This window comes from Podarcis liolepis (genome assembly GCF_965112155.1).
Source record: "Podarcis liolepis genome assembly, chromosome: 7".
Classification (NCBI taxonomy): Eukaryota; Metazoa; Chordata; class Lepidosauria; order Squamata; family Lacertidae; genus Podarcis; species Podarcis liolepis.
Genome location: NC_139561.1, coordinates 15,880,137 through 15,896,894, shown reverse-complemented (window position 1 = coordinate 15,896,894; position 16,758 = coordinate 15,880,137).

Here is a 16,758-nt window from a genome sequence, read left to right as displayed (position 1 = left end):
TTGCACTGCTCTGGTTTGCCAGAAGTGGCTTAGTCATGCGGCCACATGCCCCCGAAGCTGTACGCCAGCTCCCTTGGCCAATAAAGCGAGATGAGTCAGCCATGACTGGACCTAATGGTCAGGGGTCCCTTTACCTTCATCAGACACCTTTCCCAACACCTCTTAAGAACCCATCACCGAAAGAACAATAAAACACTTTACATATCCTTGCCCTCAGGACTTGTCTGGAGATGGGCTTTCAGAACACCTGACTTGCTAAACTGCCTCTGTGGGTGTCTATTGTTGCCCCCTTGGGCACCCCCTGGGTGAGGTGCCGTGGGGCTTGGGGAATTATGGCGGGATACCCTGTTCCTGCTGCCTACATGACTTCCTGCTTCTTGGTTCATGGAGGGAGGTGGAGACCAAAGGGTTAAAATGGCCTTGGACTGAGGAGAGTTGGTTAAAGTATGGGTTTTCTACGAATTTATAAAGCTAGGTACCTTCCCTGAGCTGTCAACTTGAAAGGATACATTCAGGCATAATATTTGTAAAAACTATAAAGATGTGCACCCCCCCCCCCGTCATTTCCAAATTTTGGTTTGGGGTCCCAAAGGGGTCCACTATGGTTGTAGAAGACGGGTGATGTCCAACCAAGGAGAGAAAGAAGCAAGTAGCTTTTTAAAATGAAGGAGAGCTGAGTGGAAATGATTAGGTTGAGGCTAAAAATAATATTTTTACTTTCATGGTTACAATAAAGTGATGCAATTTGAATACATGCGTTCCAATTCTTATTTTCCTGAAAGTAGTTACAATCATTGAGAAGTTGAACAAACACTGATAAGGCCTAAGGATGCAAAGGGGTCAATTCCTTTGCAAAGACACCAAATGTAACAATTGCATAAGGGTCACAGAAAGGATTCACATTTACAAGTACTGTAGTAAAGACACAATTACAAGAAAATGAAACTAGATACAATTTAAAATTACCCGGATACAATTATAACAACAACAACAACACTTGGATACAATTACAAAAAAATACTTGGAAACAATTATAAAAATAGAGGTAGGGTAAATTCAGGAAATTTCCCTGCAGTGCAGGGAAGAAAGAAAAATGCTTTAGAAAGGAAAGAAAAGATTTGAAAGAAAAGATTTGAAGGAGGGGAATAGCAGACTGGAAGGCAAGATTGAGGAAAATATTGATATCTCTCTCTTATGTTGTCTTCATTTGGTTTATTTGGTCTTGGTTTTCAGCTTCTTTAGCTATTTTTCTACATCACTGGGAAAGCAGGGTTTGTGGCACAAAACAGCACAAAACCAGCACTCCACTTTGGGACCAGTTTGGAGTCAGTCAATTGGGTTTTTGGTCCTTTACTTGTGACCCCGGTTTGAGTGTCAATAACACAGTTTGGGAGGGCAGCTGGGAAAGCAAGGTTTGCGGCACAAAACTTTGACACTGGATTGGAGTCAATCGGACAAGGTTGGATTTTTGGCATTAACTTGTGGTCCTAATTTGTTTTGTCGGTTACTCGGTTTGGAGGGTCGCACAAAACGCGGGTTTCACAGCATAAAACTGCACAAAACATTGGCATCAGTTGGGGAGGGATCCTGAATTTTGGGGTTGCGGGTTAATGAAGCCATGGGGAGAGTAGCTCTTGCGCTATGTGATCAGCCAGCCCAACTCCCAGGATGACCTTTAGGTGTGTGCAGATTAAGAGATCGAAGGCGGCTGCTCCACCTGCATGGAAAACACTGTGAAACTGATTGCTCTTATTTAGGGCCCATAAAGGAAGCTTTCATTCCCCCCCCTCCCCCCTGCATTCCGTCCTTCTTTTCTGCAACCAAAGATGACTAGCTCCGGGAGTCATGCTTAATGGGTGTGCTTCTGTGGATCGTAAATCCAGCAGAGCCCAACTACAAGGAAAGGAGCGATTAGATGGGTTTACGGCCAGATTTACTGCCTCCCTCGGCTTCTCTTTTAAATTCCGCACATGTTGACAGGTTAATATCTTTCTTTACAAGCTGCTGCAAGGCATAGACAAAGCTGGGTGGAGGAAGCACAGAGAGAAAGGAGGCAATGCATATGTGGAATGTGTGTGTGTGTGTGTGTGTGTGTGTGTGTGTGTAAGGCTGTTGTCAAGAGTTGCATCACAATCCTGGATTTGGAATGCAGTCAGAATGCAGGGGGAATTCTAGGGTAGGGGATCCCAAAGTGGTCAGCAGGATTCCCAGGGGCCAATGGGGAATCATTGGTGCGATGGAGGTGCCAATGCCTATCAGACTCTAAAAAGCCCCTATCAATGGATCAAGTTCAAAAGCTTTGTTGAGTTCAATAAACTAAATAGTTTTAGCCGGCTTTGGAATAAATATGCCATTAATGGTTACTGTTTAGGATTGGATTGTGTTATTTTCTTCCTTAGCGGGTCCTGCAAATCGCTATTCTGGATGATTTTTTATTTTAGAGTAGCGGACACAAGGTATGAGTTTATGGAACCGAAGGGAGCGGGGGGCCCAAAATTTGGGAACGACACCTCTTACTGAGCCTGCTTTGCACTAAAGTGTTTGCGTTTTTTTTGCCTAGCTGGAATAGAGAACCAGTGGGACCTAGTGGTTACAGCAGTGCTGGATTTAGGGAAGTGCTATGGGTGGTTCCCCCCCCCCCACAGGACGCCGAGCCGAAGGAGCACAAAATATGCGCAGAACAGAAGGCAAGAGGGTGGAGGGCATGAAAATAAGAAATATTTAGGGGGGGGTGGGCCAAATCTTGTCCTCGCTCAGGGCCACCATATTACCAAAGTGGCTTCTTGACTTGGTGGTAGAAGTGGTCATGACTCTAAGCAGACCCAGCAGCACCATCAATGACAACACGGTGAGTGGGGAGCAGTTGGGCTCTTCTGAGAGCCTGGCAACCATGTATTTCTGGGCACATTATTTGACCAGAGAAGAGTGTTCCAAAATTAGAGGAATGGTTGATTTGGAAAGCTCAAATCGTGTGAGAATCAAATGCAAACTGAATTTATTTCCCCCCATCACTAGTTCTAATCCCACCTTCTATTGTCTCTCTCTTTCTCTCTCTCCTTCCCTCCATCCCTCCCTTTCTTTTTTTAAAAACCCCTGCCTCATCTCTTAGGTCTGGCAACAGGAAAATGGTCAAAATTGTCCAAGAGTCCAGCCCCCTATTGTGCTCTGTTCTAACTGGCTCACTGTAGGGCATGTGGATGAGTTCCTGACCTTTCTTCCGGCTTCCAACAGAAAGGTATTGTTCCTCAGGGAAGTGCTTTGACTGGCTTCCTTTTCCATTTGATGCTTTATACCTGATTCTTTCTGCACTGAGAAAGTCACTCTGCCGGCTTCTCTCACAGAGCCTTATCCTTGTCCCCAGTCTCTGTGGGAGGGCTGCAGCCTCCCAAAAAAGCTTTACAGGGGGAATTAGACAAATTCAGGGAGGGCATCAGTGGTTACTAGTCACAGTGTTTTACCTCCTGTGTTGGAGTCAATATGCCTCTGAATACCACTTGCCAGCAATCACAGGTGAGGAGAGTTGCTGTCTCACTCATGTCCTGCTGGTGGGCTTCCCATAATGGGCACCTAAATGGAGGACCCAAATTCCACCCTGAGGTTTACCTGTCTCATTTTCCTCCCTGCAGGGTTTCTGGTTATTCTTAGCCAGTCCCACTGTTCAGAAAGAAGGCAAAAGAAGGTTTTGGAAATGCTGCCCTGTTTGAAGGTGAGGACAGAATCATAGAATCAAAGAATCAAAGAATTGTGGAGTTGGAAGGGACTCCCGGGGATCATCTAGCCCAACCCTCTGCAATGCTGGAATATGCAGCTGCCCCATACAGGATTTGAACGTGCAAGCCTGGCGTCATCAGCACCATGCTGTAACCTGTTAGGATATTGATGTTCCATTTCACCTAAGTAGATGTGTGGAGCTGTTGTACGTCACATGCCTGTTTACATTCCAGCACAGCTTGCTGGAAACTTCCAGTTTGTGTATAGCTTTTGCCTTATGCTGCTGCTTGCTCTTGGACATGAAAGAGAGCAGACATGTTTTCTTTGTCCTGATCTATGCTGAATAAACTGCTTGTAAATATGCTTTATGTATACCTCTGCCCGCCCTTCTGTCGCGAAGAGTTAATTATTCTGCTGACTAGAGCGTGCTCCAGCTTCTGAAGAGTTCTGAAGCTGCGGGTCACTGATTTATGCTGTGCCAAGGACCGGAGATCGCCCGGCTACCAGCCGGTGGGCTGGAGCCAGCTGGGGGGCCTGCAAATTGCCCCCGTTTCCTTGGACACATCCCAACATAACCAACTGAGAAGATTCAGTTACAGATAGGTAGCCGTGTTGGTCTGCCATAGTCAAAATAAAAAAATTCCTTCCAGTAGCACCTTAAAGACCAACTAAGTTAGTTCTTGGTATGAGCTTTAGTGTGTATGCACACTTCTTCAGATGCACACTTCTTCAGATATCTGAAGAAGTGTGCATGCACACGAAAGCTCATACCAAGAACTAACTTAGTTGGTCTTTAAGGTGCTACTGGAAGGAATTTTTTTTATTTTGAGAAGTTTCAGTTACTGCTCCCTTCCTGATGGGGCTCGTGAAAGCCAACAAGTTTTTAAAATTTCTGCAGGTCTAGATGAGCTCCTGGCAGACAGACTTTTGTGACAGCAAGTATGTGCAGGTAAACCGTTATCAGAGTGCAGGTGACTCTGGACCTTTTCCATCCCACCTTGAATTTGCAGTGTGATTTCCATTCCACCTCAGTTTGCCTTTTGCAAACAAACAAACAAACAAACAAACAAACAAACAAACAAACAAACAAACCCAAAACCCCTACATTGTTTGTCCCACTGTCCACTGTGGTACAATTATATAACACCCATAATTAATCACATGAATTGCATTGTTGTTATGTTATTCCACCTCATCATTTCAGTGCACAGTACAAAGGAGGGGAAGGGGAACAATCAATTATGTATCATTTGCAGATGGAAAGCAGTGTAAATACCTATTGTACTTGCTAGATTGATTTCCCTTCCAGAAGTGGGACAAATAGGCAAAACCTGGCCATTTCTGCTCCTGTTAATGGTGGAATTGAGCAATTCTGTCTAGGTTGAGCCCCAGCACCTATCTGAGGTCACACACTGTGTAAGATCTGCAATACATCTTCCCTGGAATAGAAAGACATTTTGTTTTGTTTCTGTCATCCAGTAAACACCATACCACAACTTCCCCTGGCAGCTGGTTTCTATTGCCCAACTCTCTTAGGCAAATGTTTGGCTCCCTTTTTTGTAATCTCCTTTCCTCATTCCTAGACCTTGCCATCAGCATCTCTTTCTGCATCCAAAAACAGACTTTCTGTTATTTTTCAGCCCCAAGTTGGCCTCCTAACACTTCTCAGCACCTTTAACAAATGACAGCTCTGTGATGAAGCTGTGACTGTTTCAAATGGCATCATAGTGCTTTGAATGTCTGGCATGAATGTCTGGCACCCATCTGAGCCTTTGGCTTTGCTGGCCAGGGCTGGTAGGTGTTGGAGTCGAACCACATTTGGAGGGTCATGAGTTCCCCCATCCCTGAACTAGACCCTCACTTGTCTTCACTGCCCCTGGCTCCCTCCATTCCCCCTCTGCCTTCTTTTAATTCTGGGATGGCCAATCTCTGGCTGATCCCAGACTACAACTCCCATCCTCCTCTTCCCTGACCATGCTGCCTGCAGCTGATGGGAGTTGGAGTCCATCAACATCTGGAGGGCCAATCTTCCTTCCTAGGCCTGGTGACATCCAGGTTTTTTTGTTTTTTTTTACTTTGAAATATCAACCAATTGCTGGCTGGGGCTGATAGGAGCCATAGTCCGAAATATCTGGAGATCAACGAAGGCTATTAGGCCTAGGGATGGGTGAAATTGTCCATCTCAGTTTCTTTCATTTTTCCTATCTTCAGTTCTTTGCATTGCTACATCAGTGTTCCAAGTGTGATATGTGTCTTTAAAAAGCCTTTGTGAAAATTTCACCAGCAGTTCAGTGTGGATTTCTCCCAATATATACATTTATGCATTCAGTTTCCCCTATTATTATTATTTTTGCAAAGCCTATGTTCCCTAATATTTACATTCCCCCGTATGTTTATTTTTCCACATATATTTAAATTTCACAAGAACATAGGAAAAAGCCAAAGGGGGCCCATTTAGTCCAGCCTCCTCTTCTCACAATGGCTGACCAGAAGCGCCAAAGGAAAACCCACAGGCAGGGTTCTCTACTTTTGAATGCCATCTTCATTTTATCATATGCATTTTTACGCACACTTTACCTCAGCATATGCATTTTTTGGTACACATGGCCGCAGAAGTGCATTGCAAAATATGGAAAAATGCAAATTTGGCAGGTGGGCTGCATTTCAGTTCCTGTCTTGTTTTGGAAAGTGTGAATAAAACAGATTCTTCTTTAAACAAATCCATCCCCCCATTCATTAGTCAGGCTGACAGAAAACAGTCACTTTGCAAAACAAACAAACACAGGACTGCAGAGGTGCAGATTTCCTTTTCATGGAGGCCAAATTTCACACTAAGAATCACAAACCCCAATAGCAACGTGGCCTAACACACCAGTCACACTCCTGTCACCTCTTGGATTTTAAGAAGTCAGTTAGGAACAATTGCTTGGTTGACGTGGATCAAAGTCACTCCCTTTTACCCGCTAACAAAAACATGTTTTTAAAAAACTGGTCCTTTTAAAATAAAAGCTCCACACCTCTTTATAATCTTCCGGGAGCGATCGCAATAAGGAAAGAGGAAGATGTGAATTTATTTCTCTCTGACTGACAAGGGGAGCGCTGTTAGTGTGACCTGTGTCATTACACTCTGAGGTAAAATTTGAGGTAAAATGTGATGCCGAGCCAGATATTCATGGCCATTTCTATCCTAACCACACAAGAAACCAAATTCCACAGCGATAATGAACAAACAACTGTGGTTAGCTAAACTGAGGCGATCTAGAGATAAAATAAAAAGGCACGACTAAGGTTTTTCGTTTTTTTACCTCAGACTTGGACAGGGGGCATAGATTGCTCTCCTGACCTAAACAACAAGCATGAAGTAAAATGGGAGAATTACAAAGTGCTGTGGTTCATGAGGCCGTTTTACCAAAATAAATTATGGTAACAACAAGATAGTCGATTTCCCCCACTATTGTCGGTTAAGGTTATTTACTTTGCTTTATTTTTCAGAAAGGGGGTAGTCAAAATGGCGTCCTCCTGGTGCTGAGGGACTAGAACTTCTGTCATTCATACACATACACTTTTCAAATTTATACATTTTATTAGCTTTACAATCAATTTATCATTTCAAAATTTGACTTCCTCCCCCTTCTTTCTGTGGTTCCTTAAATATATTTTTAAGATCTTCTGTATATCCACATTAACTTAATGTGCTCGTTTAATCATCTACTTTAAATATATACTCTTACAAAACTGTAGGTTACTACCATAATCTTGCTAATGTTTTTATCTGTTTACAATTTATCTGTAAATATTCAATAAACTCTTTCCATTCTTATAAAAGAATGGCCAAACTTACTGGAAGAATAAGAAATCAAGACAACAAACTCCTTTTATAAGGAGTTTGTTGTCTTGATTTCTTATTCTTCCAGTAAGTTTTAGCCATTTCTGCATCTTCCATAAGTTTTTGTATCCATTCTTCCTTTGCTGGGACTTCTGCTTCTTTCCACATTTGGGCAAGTAACATTCTTGCCACTGTAGTAGCATACATAAATAAATTTCTATACAGTTTGGGTATTTCTGTTCCCATAATTCCCAAAAGGAAAGCTTCTGGTTTCTTTTAAACAAACATTATTTTAAACATATTTTTTTCAATTCATTATATATCATATCCCAGTAAGCCTTAACCTTACTCCAAGACACATATGATAAGAAGAACATTCTTTCTCTTTACATTCCCAACACTCTATTTGATTTGGATTCATACATTTTTGCCAGTTTACTTGGAGTTAGATACCATCAATATATCATTTTCATATAATTTTCTCTTACACCATAACATGCTGTAAATTTTATATCCATATTCCACAATCGTTCCCATGCTTCCATATCTATATTATGACCAATATCTATTGCCCAATGTATCATTAAGGATTTTACTTGGTCTCCCATTCCAATAATATTTTATACATTTTAGACAGCACTTTTACATTACATTCCAAAAGGTCTCTCTCCCTTTCTCTTTAAATTTCCAACATTTGTTGCAACTCCCCTCATTCCCGACCATTGGGCTGTGATGGCTGGGGATGAAGGGAGTTGAAGGCCTGCAGGACTCCATGTTGGCTGTAGCTGTGGTAGAATATAAAGGCCATGAGGAGAACCTACTGGATCAGGCCAATGGTCCCCCTAGCCCAGCGTCCTGGTCTCACAGCGGCCAACCAGGGGCCCATTTTGTGGGAACCCCACAAAAAGGACCCGAGCGCAACAGGAAAAGTCCCCACTCATGATTCCTAGAAACTGGTATATAGTCCTCTCCTCCATGAGTCTGTCTTTTAAAGCCTTTCAAGTGGATGGCCATCACTGCTTCCTGTGGCAGTGAGTTCCACCGTTTAACTCTAGAAGTCCTTGATTCCATCTGTCCCGACTCTTCTGTCATTGACACTGTCCTGTGGCAGTGAGTTCCACAGTTTAACTCTAGAAGTCCTTGATTTCATCTGTCCTGACTCTTCTGTCATTGAGCTTCAGTGGATGTCCGCAACTTTGGGTGTTCGAAGAGAAGGAGAACAAGTTTCCCTCCACCCGCTTTCTCCACACCACACGTAGTTTTATAAACTGTCATGTCGCCTCTCACTCGCCTTTTCCCCTTGATCATTTGGGTCGCGCTTTTCTGGACCTTTTCCAACATCCTTTTTGAGGTGAGGCGACCGGAACAGTACACAGTATTTCAAATGCGGTTGTGCCATAGATCTGCATGGCTGCATTTATATGTGAAGGCTACCCTGAGGCGAAAACCAGAGTGAAAGCTCTTGCTTGCTAAAGGTGCGGTTCCCACATCATGGGGAACCACAGGTAACAGTTTGCGCTGACTGTCCCTCTGAGGGCTCCTTCGATCCTTCCCAACTAACGTGCAAAGGAAACAAACCCTGCTCCCTGGCTTAACATTACATCTAGCATAGAAGCATAGAATTGGGACCTCAGCGGTCATCTAGTCCAACCCCCTGCAATGCAGGAATCTAAGTTAAAGCATCCATGACAGATGGCCATCCAACCTCTGCTTTAAAACCTCCAAGGAAGGAGAGTCCACCACCTCCTGAGGGAGTCCGCTCCGCTGTCAAAACAGCTCTTACTGCCAGAAAGTTTTTCCTGATGTTTGGTCAGAATCTCCTTTCTTGTAACTCAAAGCCATGGGTTCGAGTCCTACCCTCCAGAATGGCAGAAAACATGTTTGCTCCATCTGTCAAGTGACAGCCCTTAAGATATCGGAAGATGGCTATCCAATCTCCTCTCATTCTCCTCTTTTCCAGGCTAAGCAGACTCAGCTCCTTCAAGCTTTCCTCATATGGCCTGGTTTGTTAAATGGAAGCGGGGGGGGGGGCGGGGGCGGGGGGGAATCTCAGCTGCAAAAATCTTGGCTCTCTGGGATCAAGTCTAGTTGTTATCGATTCACCAACCTAGGTTTTGAGTTTTCTTTCCTCCTGGTACAAGGCTGGCAGAGTCAAAATGACCTGAAAGATGCTGTCCTGGCAAATTATTAATGGTGGTTGTGTGAACAAGACTGATGCGAGGCAAACAAACAAACAAAAACCCTACTCTGAAGTAGCAATAGGGCCCTTCTTGAAGATCCATTTTATTGTGCATTTGTGATGGTTTGGGCTTGTGACGGTATTGGAGCAGTTATAAGCAATCCCAGTCTCCATTGTATTTGTGCCTTGCTGGGTTTTGGGGCTTCATTTCTAATGCAAGCATATCCCGTAACTTTAAGCTGAAATTCCCACACCTTTTTATGCCATGAGAGTTCTGGGTATATTTTCACCCTGTTTCCATTGTCCATTGGACAGCAATAATGTGGTAGCAATTGGAGAAGCATCGTAGAACAACTAATAAAGCTAGGTTAGTGTGGTGGTTAGAGTGTCAGACTGGGAGAGACCCGGGTTCAAATTCCCCACTCAGCCGTGAAGCCAATTGTCTTAAAATAAATGCATTTCCAAAGAATTCTACAAAGTGTAGCTCAGCTCATTTCTAAACTGAGGTCACATCTGATCAAGAATCACACCCTTTGGTCAAACATGACAGAAGTTCAGAAAAAGGAAGTCTTCATTCAGTAGATTTTTAAACAAGAAATATATGTCATAGCACTTCTGAAAATCACTTGTTAGTCATCTAATCCAAACCACTGCAATGTAGAACTCACAGTTAAAGAATTCCTAACTGGTGACCATCCAACCCAGGGGTCAGCAAACTTTTTCAGCATGGGGCCGGTCCACTGTCCCTCAGACCTTGTAGGGGGCCAGACTATATTATTTTTTTGGGGGTGAAAGAATTCCTATGCCCCACAAATAACCCAGAGATGCATTTTAAATAAAAGCATACATTCTACTCGTGTAAAAACATGCTGATTCCCGGACCGTCCCTGGGCCAGATTTAGAAGGCGATTGGGCCGGATCCAGCCCCCGGGCCTTAGTTTGCCTACCCATGATCCAATCTCTGCAGATAACAAGCTTGCTCCATCTTCTATGTGACAGCCCTTAAGATGACTCACTCCTCTTATCTCAGTCTCCTCTTTCCAGGCTAAACATACCCAACTCCCTCAAAAGTTCCTCATAAGGCTTGGTTTCCAGACCCAGATAATCTCATTCACCCTCCTCTGCACACATTCCAACTTGTTCATATCCTTCTTAAAAATTGTGGCACCCAGAACAGGACACAGAATTCCAGGTGTGGTCTGACCAAGGCAGAATAGATTCCCTTGCTCTGGACGCTAGACTTCTGTTGACGCAGCCTAGAATCGCATTAGCATTATTTGCTGCTGCATGGCCTTTTGACTCATGTTAAGCAGGGGTCTTCTAAGACCCCTAGATCCTTTCCATCCTATTCTTTTATGTATAATTTATGCCCAGCATGATTTCATTGGAAAATATCCCTTCTTGCCCATAAGGATGATTACTCCAGTCATCCAAAGGGAAATCAATTGGCAAGTATATGAGGAGATAGGATTCTGAGCATGTGCAGAGTTGCATACATCTGGGTACGGCTGGGGATGTAGATCAGACAACTGATTCGCTCATTTTCAGCATAAGAATATGAGAAGAGTCCCAGGGCGAAACCTAAAAACAGAATCTGAGCACAACAGCAACACTCTCCCCACCTATAACTGCCTCCCCCCCCCCGGCATTTGGAGACAAATGGCCCCTGACAGGTGTAGCCATTGCCAGCCTTTGTCCTCCTCCATCAAGTTGTCCAATTCTCTTTTAAAGCCATCCAAGTCAGTGGCCATTATTGCCTCCTGCGGCAGTGAGTTCCGTAGTTTACGTAAGTGCCGTGCGGAGACTTGATGGGTCTTTCCGCCCTTGATGGGTGACTAAGGACCAGCCTCAAATGTCAGGCGGAAATGAAAGGCCTCCACCCATTGATTTATCTGGGTGCTGTTATTGACACACCTCACTTGTCAAGGAAGAACAAGAGATTTTCCTGTTTTACAAGTTGCAGCAACAACCAGGAACCAATCTGGAGGGGGTGGGTGGTTCCGGGGTGGCCATTGTAATGTGGGTGGCACTGGGGTCTAAACCACTGGGCTCTTGGGCTTGCTGATTGGAAGGTTGGCAGTTCAAATCCCTGTGACGGGGTGAGCTCCTGTTGCTCTGTCCCAGCTCCTGCCAACCTAGCAGTTCGAAAGCACACCAGTGCAAGTAGATAAATACCGGTAGGTACCACTGTGGCGGAAAGGTAAACGGTGTTTCCATGTGCTCTGGTTTCCATCACGGTGTTCCGTTGCACCAGAAGCGGTTTAGTTGTGCTGGCCACATGACCTAGAAAGCTGTCTGTGGACAAACACTGGCTCCCTCGGCCTGAAAGTGAGTCGCCTTGGACTGGACTTACCCGTCCAGGGGTCCTTTACCTCCCCCCCCCAATTCAATGCAGAGCACATGTGTATATTAATGGGGGGAAATGCACTGAAATGCAAATGAATGTTCGGGGGGGGGCACACACACACACCCTGATCTGGAAAAGTGAAGAACTGAACTTGAAAAAAGTCAGAACTGGAAAGAAACCAAAATTGACAGGGTTGGACGCAGCTAGGTTTTACTCAAAGTAGACAGATTGCAAGGGGTTGGGCTAAATGACTCTGAGTCTCTTCTGTCTCTACAATTCTTTGACATTAATAGAGCTAAGTCAATCATGGTTGTGGATTTCAATGTGTCTACTCTGTGTAGGACCAGCATTAGCTACTACCCAAAGGTTTGCCCACAGAACCTGCTGGGTCCATTCTTTTCACCTGCGCCTACACGCCTCCCAGCTGGAAATAATTCAAAAAGTGGACTGACTCTGACCCACAAAAATGTGTCACATCCAGTGAGCTTCATGGCTGTGTGGGGATTTGAACCCTGGGACTCAGCTACATTGGCAAAGGAAAAGCGCTTCATATGGCGCTGTGGAGTTCCGCTTTTGCCAGCTGATTTCTCAAACAAAGTTTACAACGCGTTAACTGAAAGGCTTCTTTGGTGTGTCTAAGTCCAGCCCTGATCCAACACTAATCACACCACACTGGCTGTCAGAATACGTGTGTGTGTGTACATATGCTTAGTTTTGCATAACTTACTTTTCTATGACTGTGGCTTGATGCCTCGACGTTGTAAATACCGGTTAATCCGGGTCTGTTATCCAGTCCCATTATAAGAGGCTGGCAGTGTTGAACCCTTTGCAATATTGAGCCCAAAGCAAGCAGACCTTTGTGCTCTAGAGGCATAGACAGAAGGTATTTCCAATGCAGATTTTATTGCCATTATATTTTCCTCTGTGCTTGCGTTCTCCTGGTCTTGTGACTCCGGCCCTAAACTGCAAGGCAAATCCTTTGGAGATGGGCGTGTGGAGTCTGCCAGCCTCACGTCCCTGATTAGATGACATCCTCATCTCCATAGATCTCCATCGTCCTTATAATAGGATGTTGGGCAACCCTTGAGTCTCGGGCGTCGGCTGCTCTGTAGGTAATTTGTCACAGACGCTAACTCTCCTGAGCCAGGGAAAGTCTTGGGATGGGGTGTGTAAGGTCAACGCTCGCCAGTAAACCATATCCTTTTGTGGTGGTGTGGGGGTTTTGGGGGGGGGGGGCTGGGCACCAAATCCAAATGAAGCCTTCCAGGTCTGAGGGCCTCGCCCAAGGAAGTCAAGACTGCATGACCTTCTAAGATCACATAAAGATCTTATAATTATGCAATGACCATAATTAGGGCTGTATTGCAAGGATCAGCTACCTACCGCAGGCCTGCAGCCCCAGGAAAGCTGCCCACAAGGCAATGACGGCCTTGGGCTGAAAAGGTTGTTGTGATTCCTGCACTGCCGGGGTTGGGCTAGATGACCCCTGGGTTCCCTTCTGACTCTATAATTCAGTGACCTCAAAAGCTACTTTATACAGAGTCAGACCCTTAATTCGTCTAGCTTCTGAAATATTCGGGATTTCGTTAGCTACTGGAATGCCCCCTTCTCTTCCCCCACCTAATGGAACTCATGCAAGATTTGATCTTGAGCTGCTCTTCTGCAAATGGAATGGCTCCTTGTGTTCCCAGAAGGAACTGCGATCCAGTAGAGGCTGCCAGTTGGGGAAGGAAAGACAGTTTCTTGTTGTTAGTCAAGCATGCAACCTTCCTCACTGTTCTGTTGCTTCCCCCTGCTGCCGCCCCCGAGCAAATTCAGGGAGAATGCGCTGCAAAAGGGGTGACAGATCAGGGAAAGTTGCATACCCTCCAACATTTCAAAATAGGGACATTCTATTCTACATCAGGAATAATAATAATAATAATAATAATAATAATAATAATAATAATAATAATAATAATAATAATTTATTATTTATACCCCGCCCATCTGGCTGGGTGACTTCCAACCAAATATTAAAATACAGTAATACATCAAACATTAAAAGCTTCCCTAAACAGGGCTGCCTTCAGATGTCTTCTAAAAGTTTGGTAGTTGTTGTTCTCTTTGACATCTGGTGGGAGGGCATTCCACAGGGCGGGTGCCACTACCAAGAAGGCCCTCTGCCTGGTTCCCTGTAACTTGGCTTCTCGTAGTGAGGGAACCACCAGAAGGCCCTCGGCATTGGACCTCAGTGTCAGGGTAGAATGATGGGGGTGGAGACGCTCCTTCAGAAAAGGGGGTGGAAATGTGTGAGGGAAGGGATTGTGTACAACACTTTCAACAGATAAATGAAATGAAATAAGATTTTGGCTGGAAGTTGTCTTGATAATAATAATAATAATAATAATAATAATAATAATAATAATAATGGTGGTGGAAACTGTGAGGATGACCAGGAACATACCACAGTGTAAATCCTATTGAACTCAGTGGGACTTAGTTCTGAGTAGGCAGTGTAAGGCTCAATTTACAATAAAGGAATAAACACTTCACGTGTTTCCTTAAAAAAAATGGCTGGCTGCTGAAGCTTTGCAGTTAAATAATTTCAAGCGAATGGGTGACCTTTTCCTTCAAAATTATAGAGAGGGCTTTGTATTTCCTTCATTTGCTGCAGGTATTTTATTTTCAGTATAAACAGGACTCATTTTTTAGACTGACAATCACTTTTAATTGTTCAAGACATAGAGGAAAGGGAGAAGGAAAAGGGGGACATTCCAGGATCAAATCAGAAACCGGGATGGCTTCTGTAATTTCGGGACTGTCCCTGGAAAATTGGGACACTGGAGGGTATGCAAAATGGGCTGCTTTGAGAACAGGATGCTCAGCTGTAACTCTGCAAGGCTGAGAAAGGCAGGGACTCACCCCCAAGCCCATCCAGTGAGCTTCATGGCTACAGTAAGTGGCAGTATTTGAACCTTGGTTTCTCACAGGTCCCAGTCTGCGACTCTAACCATTAGATCACACTGTACTAGGGCCTATAAACAGCGAAATTATTTTTTAATAAGGAATGGGGGAAATTTATAACTTATCTTAAAGGCCATTGTAAATAGTTAAAATCGTTTGTATGAATGGAACATCACTTGTAGTTTAATGGTGAATTTTGGATATAGTGGAAGGGGTAAAGGGTTTGGATTACCATAAAAGATACGGGAGGAAATGATTAATAATAGGACCCACAAAGGGAAGTCCAGGAGATTCCTTGGAATCTGGTTTTTATGATTTATGTTTGATGTATCTCTGTAAAATTTTAAGTTGAAAAACCAAATAAATAAATTAAAACAGCAGCAGCAGCACAATTATTGTTTGGATAATGCCTGTGTCTATATCACTAGACACATTTGCAATGATAATCATAATGCCAATAAGAAAACATAACAACAATTCCTTGTTTTGCCAAATGTCAGGACAAGGCGGCTCTCATTGAGCCTTCTGAAATGACCATGCTTTTCTGAAATGGACAAACATTGTTCTCTGGTTAAGAAATCATTAGTCACCCATTGCAATCAGAATTTCTCATTTTGTTGTGGTGGAGGGAGGATAGCCTTCCTTCGGAGGAAACACACTTTCTTCAGAAACAACGGGTGACAAAGAACTTGCAGTAACTGTACATAAAATGCAAAGGCTGGACTAGATGACCCCAGGGAGCCCGTCCAACTCTGCAGTTCTCTGATGCACTGAATGCACAAGGTACACCAGAGGGTCATCTGTTCTAGCCCAGCTCTCTACATTGCGGCTCAGTATGCTGGACCATAAAGACCATAAAGAAGGCTGATCGCCAATGAATCGATGCTTTTGAATTCTGGTGCTGGAGGAGACTATTGAGAGTCCCATGGACTGCAAGAAGATCAGACCTATCCATTCTGAAGGAAATCAGCCCTGAGTGCTCACTGGAAGGACAGATCCTGAAGCCGAGGCTCCAATACATTGGCCACCTCATGAGAAGAGAAGACTCCCTGGAAAAGACCCTGATATTGGGAAAGATGGAGGGCACAAGGAGAAGGGGACGAGAGAGGACGAGATGGTGGGACAGTGTTCTCGAAGCTACCAGCATGAGTCTGACCAAACTGCGGGATGCAGTGGAAGACAGAAGTGCCTGGCCATGGGGCCACGAAGAGTCAGACATGGCTAAACAACAACAATGCTAAATGCCATTCCAGAGGAAGCACTATTTATTATCATTATTGCTACAACAAAACAAATCCCAGAACTGAGCTTTGGCGCAAGAAACAGAAGCAGCAACATCTCCAAGCATGGAGAGACCCCTGCTTGAAACCCCTGACAGCTGCTGCCAGCCAGTGTAGATGGCACTGAGCTAGATGGACTGAGGACCCTTTACAAGGCAGATGCTCATCTTCCTGCTGAAACCAAGCCTTTATGGAGAACTAGTAGGGCCAGAAGCTTGCTTTATTTTAAGGGAAGGCCCGTTGGAAACCCCAGGCAGCTTCTGCCAGCCAGTGTTGACACTACTGAGCTAGATGGACTCTACGCAAGGCCGCTTCCTTTGCCCAGAGAGATCCTGGGTAGAGGTGCCAACAGAAAAATCAGGTTATTTATGTATGCTGCTACTGCGGCCCATGTTTTGTTAGCCCCCCAAAATGGAAAACGAGCAAGGTCCCAACTAAAGAAGAATGGCAACTTAAGTTGACAGGATAT